Below are 16,315 nucleotides of genomic sequence, written 5' to 3'. Positions count from 1 at the left end.
ACAGTAATTTCTGTCCAAAATTTCTGAGAGGATGATAATTTTTCACAATCCGTTGTTTGTTTGTTTGTTTGTTTGTTTTAACGTTATGTGTAACACAAAGCTGAATCATTCTAAGAGAATTTCTGTTCAAGGAGGAAAAATTGCTGTAGTTTAAAAATAACTCATCAATAAATAAATAAAAAATATGTAAAGGTTTTGTCCCAGAAGAGCAAGGATGAGAAATCTGAATTATAAAGTATAAGAAACATTGAAATCAGTTTCATTGTACCTTGAAACACTAAATTATGTTCTTGCAGAACCTTCTTTCCAGACTTTACATAAGTCAGATATTCAAACAGTTCCTGCACCTTTCACAAGGCAACTGATTTTCTGGGACTTGTATAAGATTTCTGAGTTTATCCACTGATTTTTTTCTAAGCCAGGGAACCCTCAGGAAATTATTTTCACAGAAGGAAAACACAGACCAAGTATTTTTTAAGCATCAGGGACTAAACAAGGCATTTGAAGTGAAGAGTCAACAGTTTAAGTGTTGAAAAAACAAACAAACAAACAAAAAAACCTTTATGCTCCTTCACACATGTACACATGGATCTGCATTTTTTCCGTGGAGAAAACTTTATATACAGCTGATATAACTAAAGGAAGTAAGGATTTATTGCTATATACTTTTAGTAAGATCTCATTTAGCATAAATAATTCTTCAGCTGTGCAGCTGATGGGTGTCCAGAACATTCATTCATTTTTTTCATCAAATAAGAAAAATAGGTAAAGTTCAGAGTATGATATCCTTCCCCCCTCCACATGTAGACCTCACAAAGATGCTATTTACCTTGTAGCTTAGGCAGAAGAAGCAAATAGTTTTAGATCAAGGACATTCATTAAAATATTTGGCAATAAAATTAAATAAAATTAAGAGAATTCTCCTTCTTCACCAGTTCCCTAGTGATGAAGAACCTTCTTCACATCCTCCAAGTTGGAAGAGTGATGGGAGGAGTGGGAGAGGACAGACTACATAACCAAAGAAACAGATTACATAATGATATCAACCAGCAAGCCACCCCACAACAGAAATGAAAAACACTCTTCTGCTATCATTCCTGGACAAGTAGTGAGGGACAATAATTTCCTTAAAAAGAGAAAAACATCCTTTTTTTCACTCATCTAGTACCTCCCTAATTTTTCAGTTTTGGAAGGAAAAAAAATGCTCCTAAGGAGCAGATTTCTTAAAATCCTCTTTCCCTCATGAAAGAGGAATATGTGGAATTCTAAACTTCAAATAGTGAGTGCATTTATTCAAAGACAAAAAATCCACAACCTACCATAAGACATGAAATACAAGACAAAATATTTTAATATTTACAGCCTCGGTACAATCAACCCCAAAGTGTAGTGTTAAATGAAATACTACCTAATTTACCCACCAATGCTTAGGTAAAGCGCTATCCAAAAAGAAAATGGACTACCAAGTGGTAGCCCATTTTCTACCAGCTAGCATCAAAGCCAGTGACTTACGTAGCACCAAGAATTCCCTACCTAGCACTGTCAGTCTTTTCCTGAGATAGAACAACCAAAGCTCTTCACTGAGATCTTGAAAAATATATTTGGGGGAACAAAAAAAAAAAAAAAAAAAAAAAAAAAAAAAAAAAAAAAAAAAGACAGATTTTTGCAATGATGTTTCTCTTGTGCAGTAAGTGGAATCTAAGAAGTCATTTGCTTCCTAACAAGAAAATAAATTACTGAAGTACAGAAAAAGCAGCCTGAAGTGTCAGACTAGTCTTTGTGAGCTAACCTAAGCTCTTAAAGGGTGGTTAAACATGCACTTTATTTGGGCCAGTGTTAAAGCATACAAAAGTTCTTTGCTGCTTTGTTTTCAGTGACTTCTCAACTCGCTAAAATATGTAGATATAAAACTGTTGATGTTTGCTGGAAATCTTCCTTAATGAGCGAAAGCATCAGATGCATCTAGAAGAGTGCGAGCTCTGAATCAAGGACATAACTTACAGCCTATGCCAGTTCAATCTGAAAATCTGCACACATTTTTTCCTTTCAAATAGATGGAGACCCATAACTGTGCTATACAGAAAATCATCATACATTTTTTATCTATTCATTGTAAAACAAATGTTCTCAGACATTGCAAATTTTTGCTAGAAGAGAACTAACCTGAATTCCATTACTGGAGCACCTAACAACCACACCAGAAAGTGCAGAAAGGCATCCTCTCCTCTTTGGAAATCAACAGCTCAACACCAAGAGAAATCCTTTTTAAGCTATGTCTATTTGCACATTACATGGGGGTATGCTTTTGCATGACTGCTTTTGCACATGCATCTAGCACAGCTGTGAAGGCAACTATCTGTAGTTTCCACAGTGCACAGATTAAAAATGAGAACTACTGATTCTGGCACATTGGCAAGTACACACACATTAAAACCTTAACTCAATAATATCTGAGCATCTTCTAAAAGGGCATCCAGCAACATGATTCATACCAACCATGTTACCTGCACAGGTAAGGTCAGCAATGTTCCTACCAATGAAAGTACAGATTAAAATGAAATTTATGATGATTCTTAGCTCCTGGGGGAATTGCAAAGTCTTGGAGTGATCCCCAATAATATTCTGTGTCATGCAGAGGCTATGTTTTAACTCAACCAAAGAAACATAGCAGGATAATGACACTTTCAGCCAAATTTTCATCTTGGAGCTTTAGACAACGTTAAGATTGGAAGAATCCATAAGAGGAATTCTCTGGGAATCTCTGATTAACATAAGGTTAATTTTCATCACATAGCAAAATAGCATGAAATAGCCTCAAGAAGGAAACAGAATATAAAGGAAAAGGAAAATCACATTCAACACACAGAAGGAGATGTGGCTAACTTTACAACAGGCACAATAGCTTTACAATAAGGCACTTGTAATTTCTGGTGCCAAGAAAGCTCCTCCTAAAATTACCTAAACTCTTAAACTCCATGGAGCACACATTTTTTCTTGTTTTTATGCTCCATCTTTTAATTCTACTGATTTCTACTGATGGAACTTTCCAGTAGTAACTTTGATTTAAAAAAAAAAAAAAATCTGTCTTTGTAGAGCAAGCCTAAAACAAGAGAAAACAAACAATACTGGTCTTCCAAGGATTGGTGAGAGAGGGATCTCACACCTACAGCCATGCATTATTGATATGAATCTGATTAAACATGATGAGGCATAAAAACAAATTCAAACACCCCGCCCCCAAAACAAACAAACAAACAACATTTTCCTCTTTGTCTTCCTACCCCAGTACAATGGAATCCAGTCTTATTCTATAACTTGGTTTTACTTATGATATGTTGAAAGAAGTCCAAACGAGTACGATTTTAAATTATGTTATTCCTTTATACTGGAGCGTGAAGACAACCAGTTAAGAAAATATCATAAGAAAAACATGTTAATACAATAATAAGCATATGTTCTTCAGAAAGGGAAGACCTGTGCAACATTTACATTTCAAAGCCTATGTCAATCAAGAAAACTCAGAATATGAACAGAGCTCCACTAGTTTAATGCAAGTACAAATTAGCTCTCTATTAACAAGAATCACAAGTGTTTTCAAGAGTTATTTTTGTTAAATCCCTTATTAAATTCAGGACAGGCTTTGTGAAAACCCCAGGTAATCAATAGTGAACCATATCCCATAAAGCTGTGAATTAAGATCCAACCCTGATCATTTTGGAATGCAATAGATATTTAAAAAATAATAATAAAATAATAATAATAAAAAAACTTAGCATTTATTACCTACACTAATTAAGCTTCAACATGCCTGTAAGGCAGGCAAGTAAAACCTCATTTTACAGACAGGAACATTTAGAGTAGACAGAGAGGTTATATACATTGTCACCGATTAGGAAGAAAAATCTCTGACCCATAGTTGGAATTCTTAGAGCAAATTGTCAGCACACATTCACACTGTCAAGTTCTTCCTTCAGCAATTTACAGTTTGCATTAAATATAGAACAAAGAAAAGTTAGGCAAATATGTAAATGTGAACATATTCTCAAGCCAAAACACATTCCAGGCAAATAATAGATGAAGTGGTCAGCATCATGCCCTGGCTCACTTCCACTTTCTCAGATTTCAAGGAAATAACAAAGGTGGCAGGAAAATGGGGAGAGAGACACAGATAAGTCTAGATAATCGTGAAAATGCTGAATCCTGCCTAGCTCTATCATAGGACAACTTTCTTATTAGAGTTCTGTGATTACCCGTCGGTCAGGCACTACAGAGAAGTGCCTGTAGAGGTGATGCTGAATTCTACTGAGTAGAAAAATATCCCTCAGGGAGCTAGCTTGTTCTTTTCTGAAGCAAAGCTGAAAGCACTTGGTGTTCTCTTGGATAGAAAGCGAAATCTATTTGTGGTGTTTGCTCCTCTCTGAAGGAGTGACTTGATCGCTAAGCCTTTCCAAACAGAGCTGCTCTGGTTGCTAACTTCACCTGGATGTGCCCTGTCCAGAACGCACAGTGCTACAGAAATGATGAGCAGGAGAATGTGCCACTTTCAATGACAGATGGCCTCTGAGCTAAAGAATCTGATATACATGTACATGCCATTGTAGCAATTTATGTAACACACCCACAGTGACACTGTTGGAAAGAAAAGATTTAAATGTTAGTATGACAACTCTGTTTAGATTCTTTTACATATAACCTGATCTCCACTTGCGTGCAAAGATGAAAATATTAATCCTGTCTTGAAGGCATCAGTACTAAAAAAATTGCAAGAACTGGTGTGTAAGAAAATATGAACAATCATCTCTGATCAACTTCAGCCACTCCCATCTCCTCAATGAAGACTTTTGTCAGAGCTTTGATAAAAGCAATGACTTACTGTAACAACCAATTACACACTCTTTTGTGGCATACACGTTATTCCCCCAAGACCCGAAGTAGTCTTATGCTCAGCTGGGCAAAACAGGGCTACAAGAATTGAAAACACACCAACCAACCTACAAACCCCTAAGTATCTCAGGTCTTACATATCCAGGTTACGCAGTGTGTATTTAAGTATCTTAAAACGATACTTGGAAATTTTAGATTACATAACCTGAGAAGTGCAATGACCAGACAAAGTGTTGGGGTCTTCTTGAAATGAAAGACCTGCAAAGAATCTATAGACTTTATATTGGTCTTCTGAGCTATATAAGGTGGAATTTCTTCTAATTTACTCACACGCATTTAGGATTTGAATAAAGTATTAGCAGTGTAGGGTGTTTTTAGTTTTGTTTTCCTTGACAAAACTGAACCTTTTGGTAATCTACTCTTGTTGCATCTAAAGATATGCAACTACTCATTAATTATGCCTTCTCCATTGAACTCCTATGACATTTATTAAATACATCGGAGGGAGTAAAAAATTAAATTGCAAAATTTTGCATAGGCTAATCAAATTCAAAGCAGAAACATAAGAACTTCCATACTGATTTTGACTACACCAAATCACCGAAAGTGATCATCATTCTAAAATTTTCTTTGACACCTCCTTAAGGCTGCTGTCACTGTCTCTTTTGCCTCTCTCTTGCAGTTGTCAAGAGAGCAAAATAACCACAGATGATCTTGTTTAAAGGCCATGCTGAACTAGACAACTTGAAAGTTTACAATTCTGCTATGCTAAAAGGCAAATTAACATAATTTAAAACAAAGATAAATCTACTTTTCCAATATACTTTTTTTTTTTTTTTGGGGGGGGGTGGGGGGGAGGGGGATGACACCTGCTCTGTTTCCTCATTTGGTGAAGACCTATCAAAGATGACAAAAGTGTACAGAGAAAATAATCAAAACCTTGAAACCTTCCTTGAGGAAATCTGGAGTAAATGGCCTGCTCAGGGAAAGCCCATGAACTTTGTAAAATAAACGAGTGGTTTCTTGATATCAGGGGGTAGAGAGTTCTTCCACAAAGGATGCCCCCTAATTTCAATCAAAGCTAGTACAGAATAAGAAAGCAAAACTGATGCTCTAGAAGGTGTGAAGGAATAGCATGATGCAGGGTCCAGTATCTGTCTGGGTCACGCTAAGACAATATTGCATTGAAACAAGGAAGATTCCCGTAGATTCCCTTTTATCTAGACCTTACGGTATTTCCAGGTTGGGAGCTGAAATGTGGTTGAAGGGTAGTTTGGATCTGATAGAACCTAACTCTTCAAACTGTTGTACATACTTCTAAACCAGTAATGATTCAAAATCTCTCAGCATTATTCAAAGAAAGCCTAAATGAGGTTACTGCATTTCTATGTTGATACTTGTGTATTCTGAAGAAGATTAATGCCTCAGCTTTATATTACATTTGCATTCTATGTATTCATTCAATTGAAATAATACATTAAATAGCATATAATTTGGGTGCATATCAGCAAAGCGTGCATCCTACCCTCAACATCAGCTTCCCACATTAACATTGTTGCTAGACACTGAAAAGATTAACTACGTAAGTGAAATATACTCATTAGCCTTAAAATGATCATAACAGACCTATACTGTATCTTCAAATTGCTTTTCAAAGCCTGGTTTCTATTTTTATAATCAATTTCCTAACTAAACTACATTTGTCATTATGAAAACAAATCATGTAAGTCATATGCACATTTTTGTCTCCTTGTGACAGACATTGATTGAGAAAGGAACAACTAGTTTCAACCACCAGTAAACAGCTGGTATCCTTAGATAAGAAAATCTCTGCACATGGCCAAGCTCCCAATATTGTGAAAAAATGATGCAGTAGGAAGAAAAGGAAAACAGAAGTCCCAAGTGCTTACATGAGACAACATAATTTATAGCCAATATTCATAACATAATTTAATTATCACATTCCTTTTTGTATTCTGTCATTAAAGTGCAACAACGGCTTCCTTTGGCATCATTGGATTTGTTCCTGGCAAAATAAACCACATCACAACAGGAAATATTTTAGTTTTGGTATGAGATGATCAGAGGAGAATGGTTGAAAGATAAATCTATGTAATAATTAAGCTTTGATATATGATGGTCCACCTTCATGACTCATTCATAAGATCTGCATGTTCTGAAAAGTCAGAGCCACAACCATATTAGAAAGTATCTCAGGGTACAACTGGAGTGTCTGAGTGTCATTTTAGCATGAATACTATAAAAGCAGTTCAAATACATTTTGCCTCTTAGAAATCTTATTATTGTATTTAACAACTTTAAAGATATTCCTTTTATAAAACAGTAACTGACTCAGATGTCAAAATGGGCAAACATGTTAGACAAGGGCAAACACAGACTAGAATTTGAATGGAGGTATTTATTGTCTAAAGTCATTCTGACTGATTCATAAGGACAGAATATAACCAGCTTGCAGTGACTATATGTACACCTCTACTAAAATAAATTAATGAGAAAAATGTTAATTAGTGATGAAAAGGTAAGCATGGGGAGGGGCAGGGGCCAGTGAACAAAAACACTTGTTTTTTTGTAAGGAAAAGAGACACAGGGGATGTTAAATGCCCACTTAAAAAAAAAAAAAAAAACTTTCCATAGCTTTTGCCGATGTAAAAGCAAAACTGAAAACTGTTCCACATACACTACATTTACTTTGTGCCATCACAGCCCTTCTAAACCAGGGAAAAAGTATTATAATCTCCTTATCTCCTTATTGGCTTCCTTGGATGCCTTATTGGCATCCCTTGCTCCAGGATGCCAATTAAAATGAAATCACCACAAAAGCTGTTGTCCTGCCTATGCAGAGCACCATACTCTTGGCAAGCTAGACAGGAACAAAAAAGCAAGCATGGTTCTCCTTCAATTAAGCACTCGGCTCAAACTACATGGCCTTCAACTTCCATAATTAAAAAAAAAAAAAAAAAAAAAAAAAAAGGGAAAAAAAGACAATTGTCTTTCAGGCCATAAACTCTTGCTGAAAGAGCAGCTAAGATATGAAACAAATGGGAAGAACTAAAGATCCAGGTAACAAAGCTTCTAAACAGAAAGAACAAAAAATTTTAAAAAAATAAAAAATAAAAAGAGGAACAAAGGAAAATCATGCATGCAGAGATAACCATCAGGAAGGGCATTTTTAAACTCTTCTTTAGTTTTTCTTTACCTTCTTGTTCCTTTCCATCAAATGCAATTTTTTATTTTTAAAGTAGTCAAAATCAGTTTTCAGAGTCCGTAGACTATTTGTTGCTTTAAAACAAAAAAATAAGATATTGACTACACACATCTAGAATAATAAATCACACCTCTAATATTTTCAATCAACAACACTCAGCCCTCATTCCAGACATGTTTTTGGTTATATCATGGAAGCTCTTGGAAGTCTGTTTATTGGTATTATTGGTATTACTGAAGTAAGATAGATGCCAGGTTCAGAACATCTGGTTGAAAGGTATTGAAAGGTATGTTTTCCATAATCTTGAGGAAAAAATCATTTGAGTCACATTCTGCTTGTGGGATTGGAGTAGGGATCTCAGCCTTTAATGAGTTAGCTATTGATGAACAGCTACTAGAACTGGACAGGAACACCCACACATATAAGGCAGCAAGTGGAAAAAGTAAGTTATTATTTCTTCTTGTACTGAAGAAAAAATATAAATGCAACTTTATTTTGGTTTACTTATTTAATAAGGTGTTGATTTCACATACTGTACATCCAAAAAGAAACAGGTGTTGTATTGTCTGGGTGAAAAAAAAAAAAGGCAAGAATTTTCTAAACTTTTTTTTTTATGCAGTGAAGAGAAGATGGAAAGAAGGAAAAAGATTAAATTCATATGGAGTCGTAACTGTTCTTTACATGCGCAGTAGACAGAGATCTTTAAACAGATGCTGCCTTTACAGATTCCCTGGGGTGATCCACCAGTAGACTCATGTGGTCCAATACCTCATCTGGAAAACACCTAAAGTTTGCTGCTGCTGTTGTCCTGCACAAAGATTCAAAGGATGATTTCAGACTGAAAAGCCAGCACAAAGAACTTTACCCTTCATTTTCTATCACTGATCCAACTAGAAGCATCTGCTCATACTGTCTGCCAGTCTGTTCTGCAGACCTAGTAAAAATGTACAGCTGAAGAGACAGACTTAATTTCAAATGCCTTAAATCATAGCCAGACTGCTAGCTGGCATAGTACAAAAGAGTTTGCCCACTCCCTTGCTGTTTACATATAAAAAAGCAATTGTATTGCCTGTCATTAATTGGACAGACCGACCTTGAGTGTTTGTGATTTTGTTTCTGTTCCCTTTTAATGTGTGTACTGGATAAAACAATGGTGCACATTATGGTGCAGGGTGAGCCTTAGCCGGGATGAGTTTTCTAGATAGTAAAAATACTGCATCACAGTTGCATAGTCCATGATAGGCTGAATCACTCTTTTACCCTGAACCTTTCCAGCATGTGTAAAAAGAACTGTTTAACTGCTATCAGCAAATGGAATTTATGCCATTCCTACAAGCATTTTAACACATCTTCCAGTCCTTGGAATTATTGTATGAGTGCTGTAGCACTGCAGCTGGAAGGCTGAGCAAGGCTCCTTCCAGAATATTAGCTTTCTGAGGAATAGCAGCACATCACTAGAGAAGGTCAGGTACCTATCTAATAACCTGACACCAGCCACTGGAACAGAGTCCTTTTCCAGATATGAACACAAGGTATGAAACCACAGTGCCCTTAAATGCCTATAAGGACATTGGCCTCTGTGTCCCTTAACTTTTAATGAACTTCATGAATGACCATGGTTTCAGAATTCTCTTGTGTGGGAGAAAATTGCATCTTATGAACTAAGAAGGTCCCCGCAAAGATAATGATTGTATGTGTAAGCCATAAACAGTACTATACGCATACATCTACATTATACTGAAATATAGATACATGCACACATACAGCCCTAGTGTTACAGCTTCTCAGAGAGCATTCACAACTAACAAAATAGTCATGCAGAGTCTATTTAAGATGTCTTCTCTGTGCTTTCACTGAGACCTTCTCTTCTCAAATGGAAATGCACTTCACGAATTCTAAAACACACCAGCCAAATCAAAGGAAAGTTGCAGCTGAAGTGTTTACCACAAAACCAAAACTGCTATGAGCAACTTGATGTGAGAGAGAGATGGAAATGAGCACCAGTTGCCAAAGATGTGCCAGTTGATGTAAGGTGAAAAAGAAGGATTAATGCAAGTCATTACAAGAAACTAACTTTTTGTCTGGAGTACTGGGATGTCTGCTTTCTCCTTCTCCTCCCTCCCTCTTCCCCCCCTGCATTCCTTCCCTCTTTTTCCTCTTCCCCTTCCCCCTTCCTCCCCCCCATAAATGAGTGTGTGTGTGTGTGTGTGTGCATTTGTGCACAAATGTGTGTAAAAGAGATTGGGCAAGGTTAACTGCGAATTTCCAAATTATAGTGTAGAATCTGTTGGGTAAAAGGGAGAAGAATTTGAGTTTATAATCTCTGAAGACATGCGTTTAAATTCAAGTCAAAGGTTATTTCTTGGCTTTAAAGTTTTCCATTGCTGCATCTGAAAGGAGAAAGTTTTGACAACTGATATTTAGAGCTTTGAGCAAACAATAAAAAGACAGTGAATAAATGTCTCTGAATATAACACTGCAGGGGTTCTCCTCACAGACAGAAAGATACCCAAATAACAGCTCTAGGCCACAAGTTCTTTTCTAATATTTTGTCTGGTTTGCTGGTGTTTGTTTATTTTTTTTTTTATTATTATTATTATTTTCTGAAATGTGTTCTCTCTAAAAAAGGAAATTCACCATCTTCAACGTAGTTTTAGGACATACAATGAAACGCATTAATAATATGGAAAAGCACCAAAAGCAACCATCCCATTTGATGAATCTGAAAGACCAAAAGAAATCCTGAGGGCAAAGTTTGGAACTGTTTGACCTTCAATTAGCCAATCTTTAATCTTCTGAATCAAAAAAATAAATAAATCTTCTGGAATTATTTTTTTGAAATACTTCTTCCATGAAGAATATTAGTAATGTCACATCAAAATCTACTTTTTTTTTGTAGTGTAGCTCTCCTTATTGATCAGCTACTGTTGACATTCACACTGATGAGGGAAGGAAGCAGGGTCTCTCAATTCAGTCATCATGTTAAACAACATAACTTCCCACTCCTACATAAAACAGATGACAAATGAAAGGCAAAGCAGTTAGGCTGTTTATTCCAGTTCATGAAAATTAAGACAGGAAGAGAAAATGTGCTATTTCAGGTAATAGCAAAAGTGTCAAATACTGGATGGGAGGTTTTCTTCTGAGATCCCAACAAAAGTTTTAGAGTTATTATAAGTCTATTACAAGACTTCTCAATCTTAAGGCATTCTCAGAAGCTGATTTTTTTTTTTTTTTCAGCTTCTGCATTCGCTTCTAGTTGCAAGTATGCTACATAAGACATCAGCTCTTCCCTTTCCTCTGGCGGTGTTAGTCACTAAGACTAGAATTGCCATCAGATCTGCAATGCTCAGATCCAAGCTTGCTTTGCTGATGATAGGATTTTCCATTGTACTGTTTTCAAAGGTGCCTGGGTAGTGCCAAATACTACTGGGGAGAATTTCCCACTTGTGCCAATTCCACATATCCTGTTCCCACTCTCATACCATTTCACAGCAGGGAAGGCAGAGGGAGCCATTAACTCTATCTATAAAATCTAATTCTATAGAGACAGAGTACGTAAGAGACCTGAGTGGCGCCCCACAGCCTTTCCCCCCACCCCTCCCAGGATTTAACTGCCTGTGCTCAAGGCTAGCCTTGGCAATGGTACTACGGTGCAACCATGGATCTGCTGCCGGAAAAAGAGCTGTGAGAAAGGGCCGAGAAAAACCTGTCTCTGCCCATCACCTTGGGAGCTATACTTAAGTCCCAGCCTATGGTCCTTGCCTGAACCGGGCTATGTGTATGCCTGTGCCGTGCTGATTCTCACCCACCTGTCCTGGTGTGACCTCACTGCCACCAGCCCAGGTTTTGCAAAGTCCCTCACCCGAGTGAGGGACATTCACTGTGAGCAGTGGCTAGAAGAAGATGGAGCAGCAGAGGGCAGCACACTCAATGTTGAGGATACCTCTTCAGTCCTCAAAAACGCGGAAAAAGACGGGGAAGCACTTTTAAAAACCCTGCTGCAAGACTTTGCTGTCTAGCTTGCTCTAACCAGCATGAGCAGAAATATGCAGAGCATACTCGAAGTATGTGACAGTTTTAATTTAGAAACTTCAGGTCTATAATTTCTATCAAGTGTGCTGTTGAATCATAATTGTGGATGATAAAGACTGTTGCACAAGGGGCTAAGCATAGGTCAGCTGTGTGTGGTGGAAGGGAGGAATAATGGCTGAGATGCAGACCCGAGTGAAGCACAGGGTAACAAATAGCTTACCTGCTGATTTCCTTGCTTTTTGTGCTTTGCGTTGGTGGGATATACAGTTCAGTGCATTTTAATCACAGTTGATGACATTTTTGGATGAGCTGTTTTATATTTACATTTCCAAGCTTATAGACAGTTAAAATTAAGGTTGTATCAATATCATCAACAGTCAAGACTCAGGAAATGAAAACCTACTTCTACTAATTGAACTTAGCCAAGCTATACATCCCATCCTTTAATCATTGTTATTAGTATTATTTAACTATTGACAGTGTACAGAAGACAATGTACCTTACAAGAAAGTCAATTTCTTCCAAGCAGAGCAAAACAAGTGGTAATACAATACGTGCTAGCATCATACAAGGAAAAAAAAAAAAAAAAAGTGTTTGTGTGAAGTAGCTTAGCAAGTGTTTCCATGAGAACCTTCACTTTTTCATTTCCTGACTTTAGCATCAAAAAAATTACTTTTATTAGGTAAACTAATCCAAAAGTTATGAGCTCTCCCAATTTTATTTGTTACACTTCCATGATGCAGACAAACATTACCACAGGCAAGACTACTAACCCCCAGCTTTTGGCTCAAACATTGTACAAATCCACAACTTCCCCCAGTTCCTTCAAATAATGAAGGCTTGGAACCACAAATAATGTGGCTTGGAACCACACAAAAATATCTACCACATCATACCTTCATAAAAGGAGCGCCAAATCTTGTATTCTTTCCAAAAGAACTTGAAGGAGAAAGGGAGGAAGCTTCTACACTTACTTTAGTTCCAGCTTCTAGTGCATCTCTAAAAGAGGAGTGATTTAAGAACAAGTTATAATGTCCAATTTTAAGTACCACCAGAATTTTGCTGATTCAATACAATAAATCATCTGTGAATGATTACAGCACAGGCAACCTAGGTCTGTAATTAGTCATAGGGAGCTGTGAAAGCCAGCCTACCTAACAATATTTATATCACCCTTATTATAATGGTATATGGTTGCCTTAGAACTATAACTTACTATGAGTAATTCCCACTTCTTATACCGCATGATAAGGTAACATTAAAAGTTACTTTTTTATTATTATTTAAAAAAGGTATTTTAACCCAATTTCCTAGCTGAACAGATTTATGCAGTCAATACTATCTACTCTGTCATCCTGCTTGCTGCTCTCATTAATCACTTCCGAATTGTTGGTTTTGGTGAAAATTAACTTAGAGGTTAAGGGGTTAAACGCAGTTTTCCCACAGGTATTGTCAAAAGAGATTTCTGGCAAAGGGGAGAGCCTTCCAATAAACTAACTTGGAGAGAGACATGCTATAGCATGAACATAAAACAAGAGAAGCCAACATGGGAAACAGCTCAGACACAAAACCTATCGCTGTTTCAATCAGAGTTTGCATCTTTCTAAGGCTCCAAAGTAAAATTAAGCCCAAGATCAAATCAGCAGAAGAGATTTCATTAGTACAAGTGCTGAAGGAACTACTTGCTTTTATTATTTCTGTGGGATGTGTGAAGAGGAGAAATAGTCTTCTTATGTGTAAAATATTGTATTTATCAAGTAGTTTAAAAAAGATTTAAGTAGTAAAAATGGCGGTATTCTAAACAATTTGGTATTTCTTTTATATGTGCTAAAAGGATATAAATTTTGCCATACCGTTGACTTTGTAATGGTATTTCATTAAACAGCAAGGAAGGATATTGCTAGTCTGTTTCCTCTTTCTTGCCAGTTCCTGTGTGCCAAAAAAAAAAAAAAAAAAAGCAGAATGAAATATGTGAAGGCACTATTCATATTCATACAAATTAATATGCACTGAATATAGACTGATGTTTGCATTAGTAAAGACCATTAAGGAGAATCCAAATCTTTAAAAAAAAAAAAAAAAAAAAAAAAAGTATACAGCGGAAACTACTTAAAAAGCATAAGAACCACATGTTCTACAAAATATTTTCTTTTTTGTTATTTTAGTCACTTATCTTTCTTAACAGTTTTGTTAATTGTTATGCAGAATGCTATTGCCCTGGTCTCCATGTGGTAGCATAAGGATCACAGCTTTTTAAGGTTATCACAGAGGTAATTAAACATTCAAAGACATTAACATTTCTATATCTGAATTTTGCAGACATTGAAAAATGGTACATTGCAAGGAAGATTTTAATGAACCCATCTAATTTGAAGCTTCTTTCTTTTTTTTCACCAAAATGCTAGTGAAAAGCTAGAAAAAACAGTATATATAGGAATATTCTCATGATTTACAGTATCTTCACTTACATCTACTTGGAGGGTGGGATTTTTCAAGCTTAAGTTATAGCTGCAGTTGTAGTATATATCAAGAAAACTCATAGGAAGCAAATCAAACTTCCAAATGAAGAACAATATTGCCTGTCAACAAAACCAGACTTGACAGATTTTATAGATGCACAGAAATTTGCAGAAAACAGAGGATAGATCTGAACTAGAAAACAACTTTCATAAAAATAATATATATATATATTGTTAATTCAATTTAGTTAAACAGTTTTAAATGGTGCTATGAAAAACTATTTTTCTCTCTTTAGCAATTAACATTATTTCATTTTCAGTCATTGAACGAAATTAGCTTAACATATTATCATAACAGAATATACACACAGCATTGTTTTATCTTCAGAAAGGAAGAGCATAAATGAAATAGCCAGGCTGCAGTGCAGACACTATGCCTCCTTCAAGCTTATTAAACTTCCACAGTGAAGAACAACCCTAAAGCACAGAGCAGACTAATTGTACCAAGCATAATTTCCAAGGCTGTGATGTTTTTTACAAGGGTGTGGCGTTTCTTTACAAGGCTGTGGCCGTGCTCAAGTAAGCTCCACACCAGGCTGCTTCTGCTCACGTCTGACTCTTGTGCATGTTTCACATCAGCAGCTCCTCAATTAGGGTCCATGTGCTGTAAGACAAGATGCATTTAGAAACAGGGTCACAAACCACAATTTGACAACCACAGGTGAATCACAACCCGGATGTGTGTCATGAGCCCCTGAGAGAGAAACTTTGGATATTGTTGTTCTGGTCTTAAAAAAAGAGTAGTAGTCAGTGGGCCTAATGGAACAGCAGCAGGTGGTACACAATTCCTTCATTACAAAAAGCAAAAAAGATGGAGGGAAAAAACAACTGTAGAATTCGGTTCATTTTCTCAGAAACTTCCCTTTTTTTTTTGTTTAACTGAGTGCCCAAAAGTACAATATTTCTTTTTGTAGCATTCCTACTGTAACACACCATAAGAAATTAAATTCAGTTTCTTCTGTCTGCTTTTCTTTCATTGGCTTGATTGGGACAGACTGAACTGCCTTACTCAGATGGCACTACCATGGTACAAACTTTGTCTTCCCTGTGAAGGGAGAACCAAATCCATCAACAGTGATATGTTTCAAAATATGATTCAAGGTACTAAGTAAAACCACCTCTAGCCCCTAGAAGTCCCAGATCATCATTTAGACATCAAAGCATTTCAGCTTTTAATTACAGAATGAACCAACAAGGCATGTATATCTGGAGGGGGTGCAGTGGTCTCCAGGTTGCTGCCCATTATCAGCAAAGAGGCTGCATGATCTGTCCCTCTCAGTGCCAGGCACAATCCATGTCATGAATGATGGAGGACATTGGCAGAACAGCCATAACTTTACCACAAAGGCTGCTGTCATCCAAGGAAAAGCGGCTTGGAAGAGAGTGGCAGGGACTGAGATTTACCTATCTGACTTTGGAAACAAAACTAAAAGAGACTTCAGAGTGTTTTGAGAATGACTCACCCAAAACAGAAGGATGTGGTAGGAGTAAAATATGCTAATGGAGCGTCCCTTTTATTTGTATGTAGATGTACAAAATTAAAGGCATAAAGGCATTGGAAAGCACCTGAAATATTTATCCCTATAAAATATTTATGACTAATCTAATCTTACATTAAATGTTTCTTAATAATGGCAAACATTTGAGGCAT

The sequence above is a fragment of the Aythya ferina genome (assembly GCF_964211825.1).
Source record: "Aythya ferina genome assembly, chromosome: 1".
Classification (NCBI taxonomy): Eukaryota; Metazoa; Chordata; class Aves; order Anseriformes; family Anatidae; genus Aythya; species Aythya ferina.
The sequence above is the reverse complement of the archived record's forward strand: the minus strand, read 5'-3'. Positions refer to the sequence as shown.